Source organism: Protopterus annectens, chromosome 3.part0 (genome assembly GCF_019279795.1).
Source record: "Protopterus annectens isolate FY-2018-M chromosome 3.part0, PAN1.0, whole genome shotgun sequence".
In the NCBI taxonomy this organism is placed as follows: domain Eukaryota; kingdom Metazoa; phylum Chordata; order Ceratodontiformes; family Protopteridae; genus Protopterus; species Protopterus annectens.
The window spans coordinates 893,801,993-893,821,141 of NC_056731.1; positions in this window are offsets into that span (position 1 = coordinate 893,801,993).

Sequence of the window (19,149 nt, forward strand, 5' to 3'; positions counted from 1 at the left end):
GAGAATCCCAGTAAAGCAAAGACCATACCATACAACAAAACAAAAACGAACTCAACAATGCGCTGAATCAAATAATCAATACAACAATGATAATGAGAATCCCAGTAAAGCAAAGACCATACTAAAGAAAAGTTCCAAAACACAAACGCTGGTACTCGGAAAGCAAAGGCAACAGTGGACTGTAGAAAAACCTTCTCTTTAATACCTTAAGCACTACAAAAGCTTTTCGTACGTACAATGTACGAACTTCATCAGAGGACAAACATTTTCTAAAATTATCCACATCCTTTAAGTAACTTCCTGTAAGTCAGCTGATATGTCGTAATTAAACATATTAGATTTTTAATTACTTAAAAAACACTAATAAATTTTAAATAGGCTATACAACCAGCAAATTTCAATTTACAGAACCATTTAAAACATATTTTAAAATATATAAAGTTCCAAAGAATGAGCTTCGAGAAAGCTCTAAACTATCAAAATAAATAAGTAAGTAAACAAATAATCATGAGCAGCTTACTAGTCTAATGTTAATTTATTGGTAAAATCTACCATTCACCTTAATACATCTATATTGTAGATGTTTATACTTATTTCATATCATAGGGCAAAGAAACAAAAAAGAAAGAAAATAAAATAAAATAAAAAGAAACAAATATAATAAATTACCTTGTAAGGCTACGAAGTTTTAAAATAGGCATAATGGAGCAGATATTTAATCCAGGTAGACAGTATGAAAATAGTCTAATTTGCCAAATAAGTTCTAAACGTTCTAGTTGTAATTCTATGGGTCCCCCTCTAACATTAGGTATAAGTTGGTCCAAAATCCAGAATTTGAAATTATGATCTGGACATTCACTAATATGCCTTGCAAGAGCATTCTCATCATTACATTTTCTAATGTTGTACACATGCTCGTATATTCTATCACGAAGTCTTCTAATGGTTTTACCAACATAGAAGCAATGGCATAACTGGCATATTGCCAGATAAATGACCATCTTTGAATTGCAATTATTTTTAAATTTACTTTTTAAGGTAAATCCATTTATTTTTACAGTGTGCCCTACTTGTATATACTTACAATAGGGACAATTACCACATTTCGACATGTTTTTAAAACTTGATGTTATATTGGTGTTATTATTAATTACATCCAATATTTGTTTAAAGTTCTTATCATGTCTTATAGTAATTTTTGGTCTGTCACCTAATTTATTTATTAATTCTTTATTCTCCTTCAAAATATTCCAATTTTTATAAAAGATGTTCTTTTATTATGGAAAATTTGAACAATATGTTTATGTTTAACTGTATTCGAAAGGTAACTGATTCTGGTTTGGTAAAGTGTTAAAATTATTACGCTGGTCTGGGCTAGCTAGAGCATGTTGGCAGGTTTCTGTTCTCCATAAAATAGGTTTATAAAACCCATTATTTCTTTTTCTGATTACTTCATCTATGATGTTGTCTATAAAGCTACTTGGATAAGCTCTATTAAGAAACATACTTCTTAAATTATCACATTAAGCCCACAAAATCTTCTAGTTTACTGACCATTCTGGCTGCTCTCACAGCCTGGCTTTTAACTACCGATTTCTTTTGATGGATAGGGTGGGCACTAGTAAAATGCAGAAAGGTGTTAGAGTAGGATACCTTCCTATGAATTCTAGATTCAAACCTACCTACCATGTCATTCTTGATTAGAAGCACATCCAAGTAAGCTATTTCTTTGATATTAAAATTAAATGTAAATTCAAGAAAATCAGTGGTCGAATTGAAGTAATCAACTAGGTTCGCTGCTTCATGTGCTGAACCTTCTAATAGGATGAAAATATCATCCAAATATCTATAAAACCTTATTCTTGAGGTAGTGTCTCTTTGAACTAGCATGTTCCTTTTCCCAGAGCTCATGACCAAATTAGCAAAACTTGAACATAAGGCCATGGCTACCCCTTTCTTCTGATGGTAAAATTTGCCATTGAATGTTATAATATTGTGTGCCAAGACTATTGTAAGTAGTTCCTCAATCAGCCATATCTCCGCATTTGTTGCATTCATATTTTTCAAGTTTAATGATATCCATTCTATACCCATATCTTGTGGAATTGACGTATAAAGATCTTTAACGTCTATAGTAAGTAGATTATAGTTTGGGTTAAAGGATACTTCATTGATCTTGGCTAAAAATGACCAAGAGTCTTTACAAATGGTAGGCTCCAGTTGAACATATTTTTTCAAAAGGCCATCTACCATTTTTGCACACGCATAGGTAATGCTGTTTGTTCCACTAACTATTGGTCTAAAGGGTGGGTTTTCCACATTCTTATGAATCTTAGGTATTCCAAAAAGAATGGGTGCAACCGGTGATGTTAGGATTAGGTAATTAAGTTGGTCTAAGGTAATTCTTCCTTCTATAAAGAGGTCATTAATATACCCTTTTACCCTTTTAATGGCTTGATTATATTCATTTAACGAGACGTGTACATAGGCATCAGTTTGTAACATATCTTCTATTTTACAAACATAGTCATGTTAAAGTCCGTATTATGAAACCGGACAAAGGCGGGGGCCTAGTTTTTATGGACCAGTGTGACTATGTTTGTAAAATAGAAGATATGTTACAAACTGATGCCTATGTACACGTCTCGTTAAATGAATATAATCAAGCCATTAAAAGGGTAAAGGGGTATATTAATGACCTCTTTATAGAAGGAAGAATTACCTTAGACCAACTTAATTACCTAATCCTGACATCACCGGTTGCACCCATTCTTTTTGGAATACCTAAGATTCATAAGAATGTGGAAAACCCACCCTTTAGACCAATAGTTAGTGGAACAAACAGCATTACTTATGCGTAAAAATGGTAGATGGCCTTTTGAAAAAATATGTTCAACTGGAGCCTACCATTTGTAAAGACTCTTGGTCATTTTTAGCCAAGATCAATGAAGTATCCTTTAACCCAAACTATAATCTACTTACTATAGACGTTAAAGATCTTTATACGTCAATTCCACAAGATATGGGTATAGAATGGATATCATTAAACTTGAAAAATATGAATGCAACAAATGCGGAGATATGGCTGATTGAGGAACTACTTACAATAGTCTTGGCACACAATATTATAACATTCAATGGCAAATTTTACCATCAGAAGAAAGGTAGCCATGGCCCTTTATGTTCAAGTTTTGCTAATTTGGTCATGAGCTTCTGGGAAAAGGAACATGTGCTAGTTCAAAGAGACACTACCTCAAGAATAAGGTTTTATACGAGATATTTGGATGATATTTTCATCCTATTAGAAGGTTCAGCACATGAAGCAGCGAACCTAGTTGATTACTTCAATTCAACCACTGATTTTCTTGAATTTACATTTAATTTTAATATCAAAGAAATAGCTTACTTGGATGTGCTTCTAATCAAGAATGACATGGTAGGTAGGTTTGAATCTAGAATTCATAGGAAGGTATCCTACTCTAACACCTTTCTGCATTTTACTAGTGCCCACCCTATCCATCAAAAGAAATCGGTAGTTAAAAGCCAGGCTGTGAGAGCAGCCAGAATGGTCAGTAAACTAGAAGAATTTGTGGGCGAATGTGATAATTTAAGAAGTATGTTTCTTAATAGAGCTTATCCAAGTAGCTTTATAGACAACATCATAGATGAAGTAATCAGAAAAAGAAATAATGGGTTTTACAAACCTATTTTATGGAGAACAGAAACCTGCCAACATGCTCTAGCTAGCCCTGACCAGTGTAATAACTCTAACACTTTACCAAACCAGAATCAGTTACCTTTCGAATACAGTTTAACATTAACATATTGTTCCAATTTTTCATTATTAAAGAACATCTTTTATAAAAATTGGAATATTTTGAAGGAGAATAAAGAAGTAATAAATAAATTAGGTGACAGACCAAAAATTACTATAAGACATGATAAGAACTTTAAACAAATATTGGATGTAATTAATAATAACACCAATATAACATCAAGTTTTAAAAACATGTCAAAATGTGGTAATTGTCCCTATTGTAAATATATACAGGTAGGGCACACTGTAAAAATAAATGGATTTACCTTAAAAAGTAAATTTAAAAATAATTGCAATTCAAAGATGGTTATTTATCTGGCAATATGCCAGTTATGCCATTGCTTCTATGTTGGTAAAACCATTAGAAGACTTCGTGATAGAATATACGAGCATGTGTACAACATTAGAAAATGTAATGATGAGAATGCTCTTGCAAGGCATATTAGTGAATGTCCAGATCATAATTTCAAATTCTGGATTTTGGACCAACTTATACCTAATGTTAGAGGGGGACCCATAGAATTACAACTAGAACGTTTAGAACTTATTTGGCAAATTAGACTATTTTCATACTGTCTACCTGGATTAAATGATATCTGCTCCATTATGCCTATTTTAAAACCGTGAGCTTACAAGGTAATTTATTATATTTGTTTCTTTTTATTTTATTTTATTTTCTTTCTTTTTTGTTTCTTTGCCCTATGATATGAAATAAGTATAAACATCTACAATATAGATGTATTAAGGTGAATGGTAGATTTTACCAATAAATTAACATTAGACTAGTAAGCTGCTCATGATTATTTGTTTACTTACTTATTTATTTTGATAGTTTAGAGCTTTCTCGAAGCTCATTCTTTGGAACTTTATATATTTCAAAGCAAAGACCATATTATACAACAATACAAAAAACGAACTCAGCAATGCGCTGAATCAAATAATCAATACAACAATGATAATGAGAATCCCAGTAAAGCAAAGACCATATTATACAACAAAACAAAAAACGAACTCAGCAATGCGCTGAATCAAATAATCAATACAACAATGATAATGAGAATCCAAGTAAAGCAAAGACCATACCATACAACAGAACAAAAAACGAACTCAGCAATGCGCTGAATCAAATAATCAATACAACAATGATAATGAGAATCCCAGTAAAGCAAAGACCATATTATACAGCAAAACAAAAAATGAACTCAGCAATGCGCTGAATCAAATAATCAATACAACAATGATAATGAGAATCCCAGTAAAGCAAAGACCATACCATACAACAGAACAAAAAACGAACTCAGCAATGCGCTGAATCAAATAATCAATACAACAATGATAATGAGAATCCCAGTAAAGCAAAGACCATATTATACAACAAAACAAAAAACGAACTCAGCAATGTGCTGAATCAAATAATCAATACAACAATGATAATGAGAATCCCAGTAAAGCAAAGACCATACCATACAACAAAACAAAAAACGAACTCAGCAATGCGCTGAATCAAATAATCAATACAACAATGATAATGAGAATCCCAGTAAAGCAAAGACCATACCATACAACAGAACAAAAAACGAACTCAGCAATGCGCTGAATCAAATAATCAATACAACAATGATAATGAGAATCCCAGTAAAGCAAAGACCATACCATACAACAAAACAAAAAACGAACTCAGCAGTGCGCTGAATCAAATAATCAATACAACAATGATAATGAGAATCCCAGTAAAGCAAAGACCATACCATACAACAGAACAAAAAACGAACTCAGCAATGCGCTGAATCAAATAATCAATACAACAATGATAATGAGAATCCCAGTAAAGCAAAGACCATATTATACAACAAAACAAAAAACGAACTCAGCAATGCGCTGAATCAAATAATCAATACAACAATGATAATGAGAATCCCAGTAAAGCAAAGACCATACCATACAACAGAACAAAAAATGAACTCAGCAATGCACTGAATCAAATAATCAATACAACAATGATAATGAGAATCCCAGTAAAGCAAAGACCATACCATACAACAGAACAAAAAACGAACTCAGCAATGTGCTGAATCAAATAATCAATACAACAATGATAATGAGAATCCCAGTAAAGCAAAGACCATATTATACAACAAAACAAAAAATGAACTCAGCAATGCGCTGAATCAAATAATCAATACAACAATGATAATGAGAATCCCAGTATAGCAAAGACCATACCATACAACAGAACAAAAAACGAACTCAGCAATGCGCTGAATCAAATAATCAATACAACAATGATAATGAGAATCCCAGTAAAGCAAAGACCATATTATACAACAAAACAAAACGAACTCAGCAATGCGCTGGATCAAATAATCAATACAACAATGATAATGAGAATCCCAGTAAAGCAAAGACCATAACATACAACAAAACAAAAAACGAACTCAGCAATGCGCTGAATCAAATAATCAATACAACAATGATAATGAGAATCCCAGTAAAGCAAAGACCATACCATACAACAGAACAAAAAACGAACTCAGCAATGCACTGAATCAAATAATCAATACAACAATGATAATGAGAATCCCAGTAAAGCAAAGACCATACCATACAACAAAACAAAAAACGAACTCAGCAGTGCGCTGAATCAAATAATCAATACAACAATGATAATGAGAATCCCAGTAAAGCAAAGACCATACCATACAACAGAACAAAAAACGAACTCAGCAATGCGCTGAATCAAATAATCAATACAACAATGATAATGAGAATCCCAGTAAAGCAAAGACCATATTATACAACAAAACAAAAAACGAACTCAGCAATGCGCTGAATCAAATAATAAATACAACAATGATAATGAGAATCCCAGTAAAGCAAAGACCATACCATACAACAGAACAAAAAACGAACTCAGCAATACGCTGAATCAAATAATCAATACAACAATGATAATGAGAATCCCAGTAAAGCAAAGACCATACCATACAACAAAACAAAAAATGAACTCAGCAATGCGCTAAATCAAATAATCAATACAACAATGATAAAGAGAATCCCAGTAAAGCAAAGGCCATACCATACAACAAAACAAAAAACGAACTCAGCAATGCGCTGAATCAAATAATCAATACAACAATGATAATGAGAATCCGAGTAAAGCAAAGACCATACCATACAACAGAACAAAAAACAAACTCAGGAATGCGCTGAATCAAATAATCACTACAACAATGATAATGAGAATCCCAGTAAAGCAAGGAACATATTATACAACAAAACAAAAAACGAACTCAGCAATGCGCTGAATCAAATAGTCAATACAACAATGATAATGAGACTCCCAGTAAAGCAAAGACCATACCATACAACAGAACAAAAAACGAACTCAGCAATGCGCTGAATCAAATAATCAATACAACAATGATAATGAGAATCCCAGTAAAGCAAAGACCATATTATACAACAAAACAAAAAACGAACTCAGCAATGCACTGAATCAAATAATCAATACAACAATGATAATGATAATCCCAGTAAAGCAAAGACCATACCATACAACAAAACAAAAAACGAACTCAGCAATGCGCTGAATCAAATAATCAATACAACAATGATAATGAGAATCCCAGTAAAGCAAAGACCATACCATACAACAGAACAAAAAACGAACTCAGCAATGCGCTGAATCAAATAATCAATACAACAATGATAATGAGAATCCCAGTAAAGCAAAGACCATACCATACAACAAAACAAAAAATGAACTCAGCAGTGCGCTGAATCAAATAATCAATACAACAATGATAATGAGAATCCCAGTAAAGCAAAGACCATACCATACAACAGAACAAAAAACGAACTCAGCAATGCGCTGAATCAAATAATCAATACAACAATGATAATGAGAATCCCAGTAAAGCAAAGACCATATTATACAACAAAACAAAAAACGAACTCAGCAATGCGCTGAATCAAATAATAAATACAACAATGATAATGAGAATCCCAGTAAAGCAAAGACCATACCATACAACAGAACAAAAAACGAACTCAGCAATACGCTGAATCAAATAATCAATACAACAATGATAATGAGAATCCCAGTAAAGCAAAGACCATATCATACAACAAAACAAAAAATGAACTCAGCAGTGCGCTAAATCAAATAATCAATACAACAATGATAATGAGAATCCCAGTAAAGCAAAGGCCATACCATACAACAAAACAAAAAACGAACTCAGCAATGCGCTGAATCAAATAATCAATACAACAATGATAATGAGAATCCCAGTAAAGCAAAGACCATACCATACAACAGAACAAAAAACAAACTCAGGAATGCGCTGAATCAAATAATCACTACAACAATGATAATGAGAATCCCAGTAAAGCAAAGAACATATTATACAACAAAACAAAAAACGAACTCAGCAATGCGCTGAATCAAATAGTCAATACAACAATGATAATGAGACTCCCAGTAAAGCAAAGACCATACCATACAACAGAACAAAAAACGAACTCAGCAATGCGCTGAATCAAATAATCAATACAACAATGATAATGAGAATCCCAGTAAAGCAAAGACCATATTATACAACAAAACAAAAAACGAACTCAGCAATGCGCTGAATCAAATAATCAATACAACAATGATAATGAGAATCCCAGTAAAGCAAAGACCATACCATACAACAAAACAAAAAACGAACTCAGCAATGCGCTGAATCAAATAATCAATACAACAATGATAATGAGAATCCCAGTAAAGCAAAGACCATATTATACAACAAAACAAAAAATGAACTCAGCAATGCGCTGAATCAAATAATCAATACAACAATGATAATGAGAATCCCAGTAAAGCAAAGACCATACCATACAACAAAACAAAAAACGAACTCAGCAATGCGCTGAATCAGATAATCAATACAACAATGATAATGAGAATCCCAGTAAAGCAAAGACCATACCATACAACAGAACAAAAAACAAACTCAGCAATGCGCTGAATCAAATAATCAATACAACAATGATAATGAGAATCCCAGTAAAGCAAAGACCATATTATATAACAAAACAAAAAACGAACTCAGCAATGCGCTGAATCAAATAATCAATACAACAATGATAATGAGAATCCCAGTAAAGCAAAGACCATATTCTACAACAAAACAAAAAACGAACTCAGCAATGCGCTGAATCAAATAATCAATACAACAATGATAATGAGAATCCCAGTAAAGCAAAGACCATACCATACAACAGAACAAAAAACGAACTCAGCAATGCGCTGAATCAAATAATCAATACAACAATGATAATGAGAATCCCAGTAAAGCAAAGACCATATTATACAACAAAACAAAAAATGAACTCAGCAATGCGCTGAATCAAATAATCAATACAACAATGATAATGAGAATCCCAGTAAAGCAAAGACCATACCATACAACAAAACAAAACGAACTCAGCAATGCGCTGAATCAAATAATCAATACAACAATGATAATGAGAATCCCAGTAAAGCAAAGACCATACCATACAACAGAACAAAAAACGAACTCAGCAATGCGCTGAATCAAATAATCAATACAACAATGATAATGAGAATCACAGTAAAGCAAAGACCATACCATACAACAGAACAAAAAATGAACTCAGCAATGCGCTGAATCAAATAATCAATACCACAATGATAATGAGAATCACAGTAAAGCAAAGACCATATTATACAACAAAACAAAAAACGAACTCAGCAATGCGCTGAATCAAATAATCAATACAACAATGATAATGAGAATCCCAGTAAAGCAAAGACCATACCATACAACAAAACAAAAAACGAACTCAGCAATGTGCTGAATCAAATAATCAATACAACAATGATAATGAGAATCCCAGTAAAGCAAAGACCATACCATACAACAGAACAAAAAACGAACTCAGCAATGCGCTGAATCAAATAATCAATACAACAATGATAATGAGAATCCCAGTAAAGCAAAGATCATACCATACAACAAAACAAAAAACAAACTCAGCAATGCGCTGAATCAAATAATCAATACAACAATGATAATGAGAATCCCAGTAAAGCAAAGGCCATACCATACAACAGAACAAAAAACGAACTCAGCAATGCGCTGAATCAAATAATCAATACAACAATCATAATGAGAATCCCAGTAAAGCAAAGACCACATTATACAACAAAACAAAAAACGAACTCAGCAATGCGCTGAATCAAATAATCAATACAACAATGATAATGAGAATCCCAGTAAAGCAAAGACCATACCATACAACAGAACAAAAAACGAACTCAGCAATGCGCTGAATCAAATAATCAATACAACAATGATAATGAGAATCCCGGTAAAGCAAAGACCACACCATACAACAGAACAAAAAACGAACTCAGCAATGCGCTGAATCAAATAATCAATACAGCAATGATAATGAGAATCCCAGTAAAGCAAAGACCATACCATACAACAAAACAAAAAACGAACTCAGCAATGCGCTGAATCAAATAGTCAATACAACAATGATAATGAGAATCCCAGTAAAGCAAAGACCATACCATACAACAGAACAAAAAACGAACTCAGCAATGCGTTGAATCAAATAATCAATACAACAATGATAATGAGAATCCCAGTAAAGCAAAGACCATATTATACAACAAAACAAAAAACGAACTCAGCAATGCGCTGAATCAAATAATCAATACAACAATGATAATGAGAATCCCAGTAAAGCAAAGACCATACCATACAACAAAACAAAAAATGAACTCAGCAATGCGCTGAATCAAATAATCAATACAACAATGATAATGAGAATCCCAGTAAAGCAAAGACCATACCATACAACAGAACAAAAAACGAACTCAGCAATGCGCTGAATCAAATAATCAATACAATAATGATAATGAGAATCCCAGTAAAGCAAAGACCATACCATACAACAAAACAAAAAACGAACTCAGCAATGCGCTGAATCAAATAATCAATACAACAATGATAATGAGAATCCCAGTAAAGCAAAGACCATACCATACAACAAAACAAAAAACGAACTCAGCAATGCGCTGAATCAAATAATCAATACAACAATGATAATGAGAATCCCAGTAAAGCAAAGACCATACTATACAACAAAACAAAAAACGAACTCAGCAATGTGCTGAATATACAGATTTACTAAGCAAAGCTTTCAGGTTAACAAACCCTTCTTCAGTGCATGTTAAAACAATTCTATACACTTCATTTAAAAATACAACCTCATAAACGATACAGCCACTCACACCGAGTAATCAATTAAACACTTAACATACAATTAATGTCCTGTTTCAAGCAATATTGCCTATATTTAAGAATTGGTTTAAGACTTAAAGCTAAATTAATACCTAGTGGGAAATCAGCTCGCAATCGTATAATCTATTCATATCCTTTGATTTCAAGTTTATTGATTGTATCACCCCACCTCATGCTTTTATATATCACATCAATCACCCTAAAGTCAAAAATATGCGTTGAACCATTTTCACTAATATGTTTTACTAAGGCATTTGTTGGAGCATTTCTTTTAATCTCTGATCTATGTTCAATAATTCTATCCTTTAAGCGTCTTGTTGACTTACCTACATAAAAACTAGAACACATCCTGCTAGTTGCAAGATATATAATATTAGTAGAAATACATGTAGCAGAACATTTAAAAGTATATACTTTCTTCGTGACTGGGTGCATAAAATCGTGATCACTATTAATATTAGAACAGCAGCAGCAGTTATAACATGGCTAGGTACCCATCTTCTGTGGCTGCTCAGGCATCGAGTCATACATGATGTCTTTATAATAAAATATTTGTTTTAAATTGGGGCAATTTCAATAAACGAGCCTAGGTCTATTACCTATAATATTCCGCAACTCAGGTATAGTTGTCAAAATGCCCCAGTTATCCATTATAATTTTCTTTACTCCATTTGTACACCCACTATAAGTAGTAAGATATTGTAAGTCATTATCATCAGATGGAACCATGTATTCATTTACTAATGCTTCATTCTTATAATATGGCTTAGCTTGAATTTCTCTCATCCCTAGAATATCAGTACTCAAATTACTTAACAAATTTTAATTGTGCACTCTATCTTTAAATTCATCAGTTATTGCATTCATCTGTATAATACATTGATTAATATCTGTGTTTAACCTACTATTACCTAGAAGTTATCCCTTGACAATTACTTTAAAAATATGTGGCGCAAGGGAATGGGCTTGGCAGAATCGGTAGGGAAAGAAGACCTTGTTGAGTTTGAATCTAGTCTGGCACTGTGAAGAGACATGACAGGTGCAGAATAAGTGGGAGACCTCGGCCGCCAGTGAAATACCACTTCTCATCATTTTGTCACTTATCCGGTGAGGTTGGGGGTGAGCCCCATCAGGGCTCTCACTTCTGGCTCCAAGTGCCCGAGAGTCTGGCTGCGACCTGCTCCGGGGACAGTATCAGGTGGGGAGTTTGACAGGGGTGGTACACCTGTCAAAGAGTAATGCAGGTGTTCTAAGGCAAGCTCAAGGAGGACAAAAACCTCCCATGGAGCAGAAGGGCAAAAGCTCACTTGATCTTGATTTTCAGCATGAATACAGACCGTGAAAGCGGGGCCTCACGATCCTTCTGGGTTTTTGGTTTTAAGCAGGAGATGTCAGAAATGTTTCCACTGGTATAACTGACTTGTGGCAGCCAAGCATTAATAGCAACATCGCTTTTTGATCCTTCGATGTCAGCTCTTCCTACCATTGTGAAGCAGAATTCACCAAGCGTTGGATTGTTCATCCACTAATAGGGAATGTGAGCTGACATTAGACCATTGTGAGACAGGTTAGTTTTACCCTACTGATGATGTGTTGTGATAGTAATCCTGCTCGGTATGAGAGGAGCCACAGTTTCAGGCATTTGGTGTATGTTCCTCATTTTATGAGGTTGTATTTTTAAATTAAGTGTATTGAATTGTTTTAACTTGTACAGAAGAAGGGTTTGTTAACCTGAAAGCGTTCCTTAGTAAATTTGTTAATTCAGTATGTTGCTGAGTTGATTTTTTTTGCAGGTCTCAAATAAACCGCGATAGCTGCTTGAGTAACACCTCTTTCATCAATGCCTGTCTAATATTCATTGAACCCTATGCCAAGGAATACCCTTATATGTTCTATCTTGTTCTATTTTTAAATGTCATTTTTTCCATCTACCTTTGTCTCACCATCAATAACTAGTGATTTCAGACTGGGAAACAATCCATCTTCCCTTCCAGGCTTACCTCATTGTTAGGCCTCATCCTGACTTTTCAGCTATACTCTCCTTTTTTGATTTCGACTTTCACAATCATGGACAAACTCTTCAACTCCTAACTTACTATTAGAGTGGTATCATCTGCCTACCTGAGGTTGTTAATATTTATCCTGGTAATTTTGATTCCATCATTTGATTAACCCAACCCAGTATTTCACATGGTCCATTCAAGGCATAAATTAAATAATTTAGTTAACAACATAAAGCCTTGCTGCACTCTTTTTCGAGTCTTTTGCTGATTAATTATTCCATATTTGTTTCCAACTCTTGCTCCTTGATTTGCATATAGATCCCTCAGGAGACAAATAACGTCACCTGGTATCTCCAATTCTCTGGGAAATTGCCTCACTTTGTTAAGGTTCCCATAGTCTCAGGCTTTAAGACTAATCATTAAAGCAGAAGTAAATATATTTTCTGGAACTCCCTTGCTTTCACTATCATCTGGTGGATGTTAATAATTTGATTTCTGGTGCCACCTCCCCTTTTAAAACAAGTTTGTACATCTTGCAGTTCATAGTCAATATATTGCTGAGGTCTAGTTTGACAGATCTTGAGAATTATGTTGCTATCAGGTAAAGCAAGAACACCTGTGCAATAATACAAGTACTGTTTAGTACTGCTGTTTTTTTGAGCTTGGAATATCAATTTATCTTTTCTGATCCAATGGCCACATTTGTGTTTTCCAAATTTAGTGGGAGATTATGAATAACACCATAAAAGCACAATGTTGAAGGATTTAAAAAAAAAATCAGCTTGGATTCCATCACTTCCTGCACCTTTGTTATTAACAAGACTTTCTGGGGATCCATTTAGTTTCACTCTCTAGGATGTCTGACTCTTGCTCAGATTACATATTATATATATATATATATATATATATATATATATATATATATATATATATATATAGGGTCTACTTCATTTCACCTAACTTCCAATTCACTGACTTTCATTTCACTGACCCCATTTCACTGAAATTTCATTTGACTGAGACTTCATTTCACTGACAGTTCATTTGATTGACAAGTATTATTAGCAAGAAAATGGAATATGCCCCCTTCCCCACTGTAGTGCGACCCTGGAGTTAGAATATATAGTTGGGGGGGTGTGGGGCACAACCCACATTGGGGTGTGGGCGCAGCACCCCACTTCATTTCATATGATATTGTTAAGTTTTGATATAATATTGCTTAGTAAAAGAAAAGTAAGTGGGGGGCTTCACCCCCCCCCACCCCCCAACTATATATTCTAACTCCAGGGTCGCACTACAGTGGGGAAGGGGGCATATTCCATTTTCTTGCTAATAATACTTGTCAGTCAAATGAACTGTCAGTGAAATGAAGTGTCAGTGAAATGAAATTTCAGTCATTTGGTCTCAGTCAAATGGGAGTCAGTGAATTGGAAGTTAGGTGAAATGAAGTAGACCCATATATATATATATATATATATATATATATATATATATATATATATATACAATTATTTTTTTGTAAATCCCTAAGAATGTATGCTACATTTTTGATTCTGGGGAAAGGTCATCTTGGTGGGATATATATATATATATATATATATATATATATATATATATATATATATATATATAAAATCCCTCCTGATGTTTCAAAAACACTAACAGAAGAAGTTGTCTCAGGGCTGGCTGCAATGAACAAAAAATCAACATAGTGCTAGCGATAATTCTGCTCATCCACCTACCCAACTATTTGGACTTGCTCAGCTCGTGATTATACAGAGCAGAACTGATACTAAACATGACAGCATCCTTGATTGGATGCTTGCATCCAATCTAGACAATATTAAATTAGTTGGCCTCACGTCTCATTCTGTAAATAGACGTTACTCTGTTTTGCTGTTTGGCCTAATGCTGAAAAAAATATTTTGTCAACAAACTCCACTAACTTTAAACTGTGAAGTTTAGCTTACCCACTTAAAAATCTGGGTCATGTTCAGACTCTTAGACCTGGTTGCTCTTTCAGTCCTTCCTTTCTGCATATATTCAATAACTTCTGGGTTTGTGATCTTGAATTAAAGATAGATAGATAGATAGATAGATAGATAGATAGATAGATAGATAGATAGATATAAAAAGCGTGGAGCATTGGGGGACATTGTCCTGCACATGAGGAATGCTTGTTTTTATTGATATTAAGATAACAAGATGAGACATGGGTATCTCAACTTGTTGCCTTGCCAACAGGCTGGTTTGTGTCAATAGCTTCAACTCAATGTGATTTCCCCATTCTGAATCATGACACATGTCTTAGTCCTTAAAAGTAAAAAAGCACTATGGAATGCTGACTTCTTCATTGATGTTACTAAACTACTGAATTAGCCTCCCTACCATTTTCAGTCTGCTGAATTCCAAAATGAAAATTAAGAAAACATTAAGCAAACTATGACTGTAGTTGAATTGCTGCCATTTCGTAATCATGTCCATGCCTTTTCTTATACTTTTCCTTTTTCATTATGTATACAATATGCTAATTCTCACCTCTCCTTCCTTTTCCTCTCATTGCTGATAATGTAATGTCCTATTAGCTTATGATTCTGACTTCACTCTTGTGTGTGAATTTGCTTAATTTGGGATTACATGCACTGCTGGCAATTTATTTATTTTATTTATTTTATTTTACATTTGTTGACCGGGCTGGTCTAGCTGGATACATGTCCATTTTCAGTAGAGGCCTGGGGAGAAAAGCTCCAAGAAACATACAGAATTAATACAAAAGTCAAAACAGATCAAACTAAACAAAAACAGCTATTGTTTCATAAAGACATTAGTTTTTTTTTAAAAGTAAAAAATACAATATGCAATTGTGAATGAATTCAATCTATTCGTACATATAAGACCAGTATTGCATATAAATCTACATCCATATTGGAAAATTGAAAAGAACATTGATTTGTAATCCTCATTTGCTGAATAGGTTCATAGGTAAGTTTGACGACCATGCCCTGGCCAAGCAATCAAGGAGCCTCAATCCTCACCACTAACACTAGGATAATTAATACACACAGTAAAGTAGAATTTCCCTTAAGTGCACACAGAGATCACAGTCAGTATGGGGCTGGTTGCTCCCTTACTCACCAGGTCCCCAATAAGACTCCCCACTGGCACAGCTATAGGGTCCAGGTCTCAGCCTAGCTGGGCAAGCTAAAACCTCCAGTACCCTCTCTGTTCAACCAGTGCTTCATGTCCCTGCCCAAGTAGCTGACACAACACACACACACTTTGAGATAAGTATTTATACAACTTCACAGACACTCCTGGGAAAGGCTGACACAGATTATCCAGCTGTGCCCCTTTACCCAGACTATACGGTAGTAATTACTGCCACCACCCAACTAATAATATCAACTACTAAAAGGCCCTTAAAAGGATGTCCAGTTATTACTGTGCAATATTATTATCCAATGGTAGTATGACTAACAGTCAAGGTTTACTTTAGAATGGCCTATTACAATATCCTATACAAATATGCAATGTACTCTAGAGCTTATCTCTACACAAATCAGCCACAGGTAGAAGGTTTTAAAAATATTTAATAATAAATAATTAAAACACAGTACAAAACTACTACACCACAGAGATATCTAAGAGTTCAAAGATCACACAGAAACTTAAAATAAGACAGTGGGACAGGTCTGATTTCAAAGAAAAATACCTAATTAATCTTTACTAGCTTTAACTATTCCTACAAGAAATCACAGTGCTAAAACTTAAGTGAGCACAATGCAGAGTGCTGATAAGTTGGATATCAAGATCAAAATGCTTTTAGGTCTCTTGTGAGAAATAGTATTTCAACATTACTAACAAATGTCTCTAAGGCCCTCCCAAAATTACATCATTTTTGACACTTAGGTTTTCCCAGTATTCATATTGCATCATCCTAACACCTGGTCTGAGTTCTCAGGCCACAAACTGCATTATTTAGCAATCTTACACCTCCTCAGAAACTTACAACAATACAAGGCATTTCACACGTATATGCTAGCAGAAACCAGAGCAATAAGGCACCTTCTACATCTAAATTCTAGTCATAAACTTTAGCCTTAAAACAATGGGCATAAAACCTACAACCAGCCACAGTGGAGCCGAATTCTAATATGAAAGGATCACAACATGCTTCACTGGGCCAGTAGAGTGCAATGGTGTCACATATTTTGCAGTTCCACATTTCACAGTATTCTTTACACTCAAGAAACATGCCTGTATTTTACATTTATTTACAAATGCCAGAATTATATATCAAATTCTATTTGACTAGGCTGGCAGCCTTCGCCCATCTCTCCCCAGTCGTTACATCTCTCCACCCACCCCCCACCCCGGGGAACTCGAGCAAGTTTTTCAAGTGCCCCTTGAGAAACATCACTTGAGAGTGTCAGGTCTATCTGGGTGTACCTCACCCCATTCCCTGTGTTGACAGCCCATCTGCATTGGCATTATTACCCCCTCTACGGTGCTGCACTGACATATCATATGCTTGCAACCCCAGACTCCATCTTAGCAACTTGGAATTTTGCTGACTGGCTCTGTTTACACATGTTAGAGGGTTGTGATCTGTCATCACAGTGAATTTTCTTCCATACAAATAAGGCTGAAGTTTTTGTAGTGCCCACACTATGGCTAGACATTCCTTTTCTACCACTGCATACTATTCCTCCCTGGGTTGGAGCCTATGACTGAGATAAACCACTGGGTGCTCTTCTCCCTCTGAAGAAATTTGGCAAAGTACAGCCCCGACCCCATAGTTTGAAGCATCCACCTGCACAACAAAGTCTTTGCTGTAATCAGGACTAGCTAACACAGGGGGTCCTCCCAAAACTTCCTTAAGCTTCTGAAATGCCTGCTCACATGCTGGGGTCCAGACTACCTTATCTGGCCTGTTCTTCCTTGTCAGGTATGTGAGGGGAGCAGCTATGGTACTATAATTGGGAACAAACTTTCTATAGTTCCCTGCTGTCCCTAAGAATGCCCTCACCTGGTTTTTGGTAATAGGTGCAGGCCATGCCTGAATAGCTTCCACATTGGCAGGTTCTGGCCTTATCTTACCACTCACCACTCTATGCCCTAGGTAGGAGACATCTGCCATACCCACCTGACATTTGCTTGGCTTAATGGTCAACCCTGCCCTCTGTAGTCTGCCCAGAACCTCCCTGACATGCTGAAGGTGCTCTTTCCAGGAATGGCTGTAGATAGCAATATCATCCATGTAAGCAAGGGCAAACCCTCCTGCTAAGATATGATCTACCTGCCTCTGGAAAGTCACTGGGGCATTCTTCATACCAAAGGGCATCTTTGTGAACTCATACAAGCCAAAAGGAGTCACAAAGGCTGACTTCACTCTAACACTGGGAGGCAAGGGTACCTGCCAGTAACCCTTGGTAAGATCAATGGTTGTAAGATACTTTACCCCACCCAGTTGTTCTAGGGCCTCATCTGTCCTAGGCATGGAGTAAGCATCTGACTCTGTGTGACTATTTATTTCCTGTAATCCACACAGAACATGTTGCCATCCGTCTTTGGCACCAACACCACTGGTGAGGCCCAAGGACTGTTGGACTCTTGAATGACCCCTAGTTCCAACATCTCCTATACCTCCTCCCTCAGAGTCTGTTTGGCTATCTCAGGCACCCTATAAGGGGCCTGCCTGATAGGCCTTTGGGGTCCAGTATCCACCTGGTGCTGCACCAGGTGGGTGCTCCCTGGTTTTCCAGTGAACATGCCCCCAAATTCCTGCAACACTGCTTGGATTTCTTGAACCTGGGTAGGAGATAGCTGCTGGGATATTGCTACTCCTTCCACCGAGGTGTCAGCCCAAGCTTCACTGAGGAAGTCAGTCACAAGATCTCTCTCAGCCTCTACCTGCAACCCACTGCAAATGCTCAGCACAAGGGTCTCCCTATCATGGTAAGATTTCATCATGTTAACATGGTACAATTTGTCCCCCTACCAT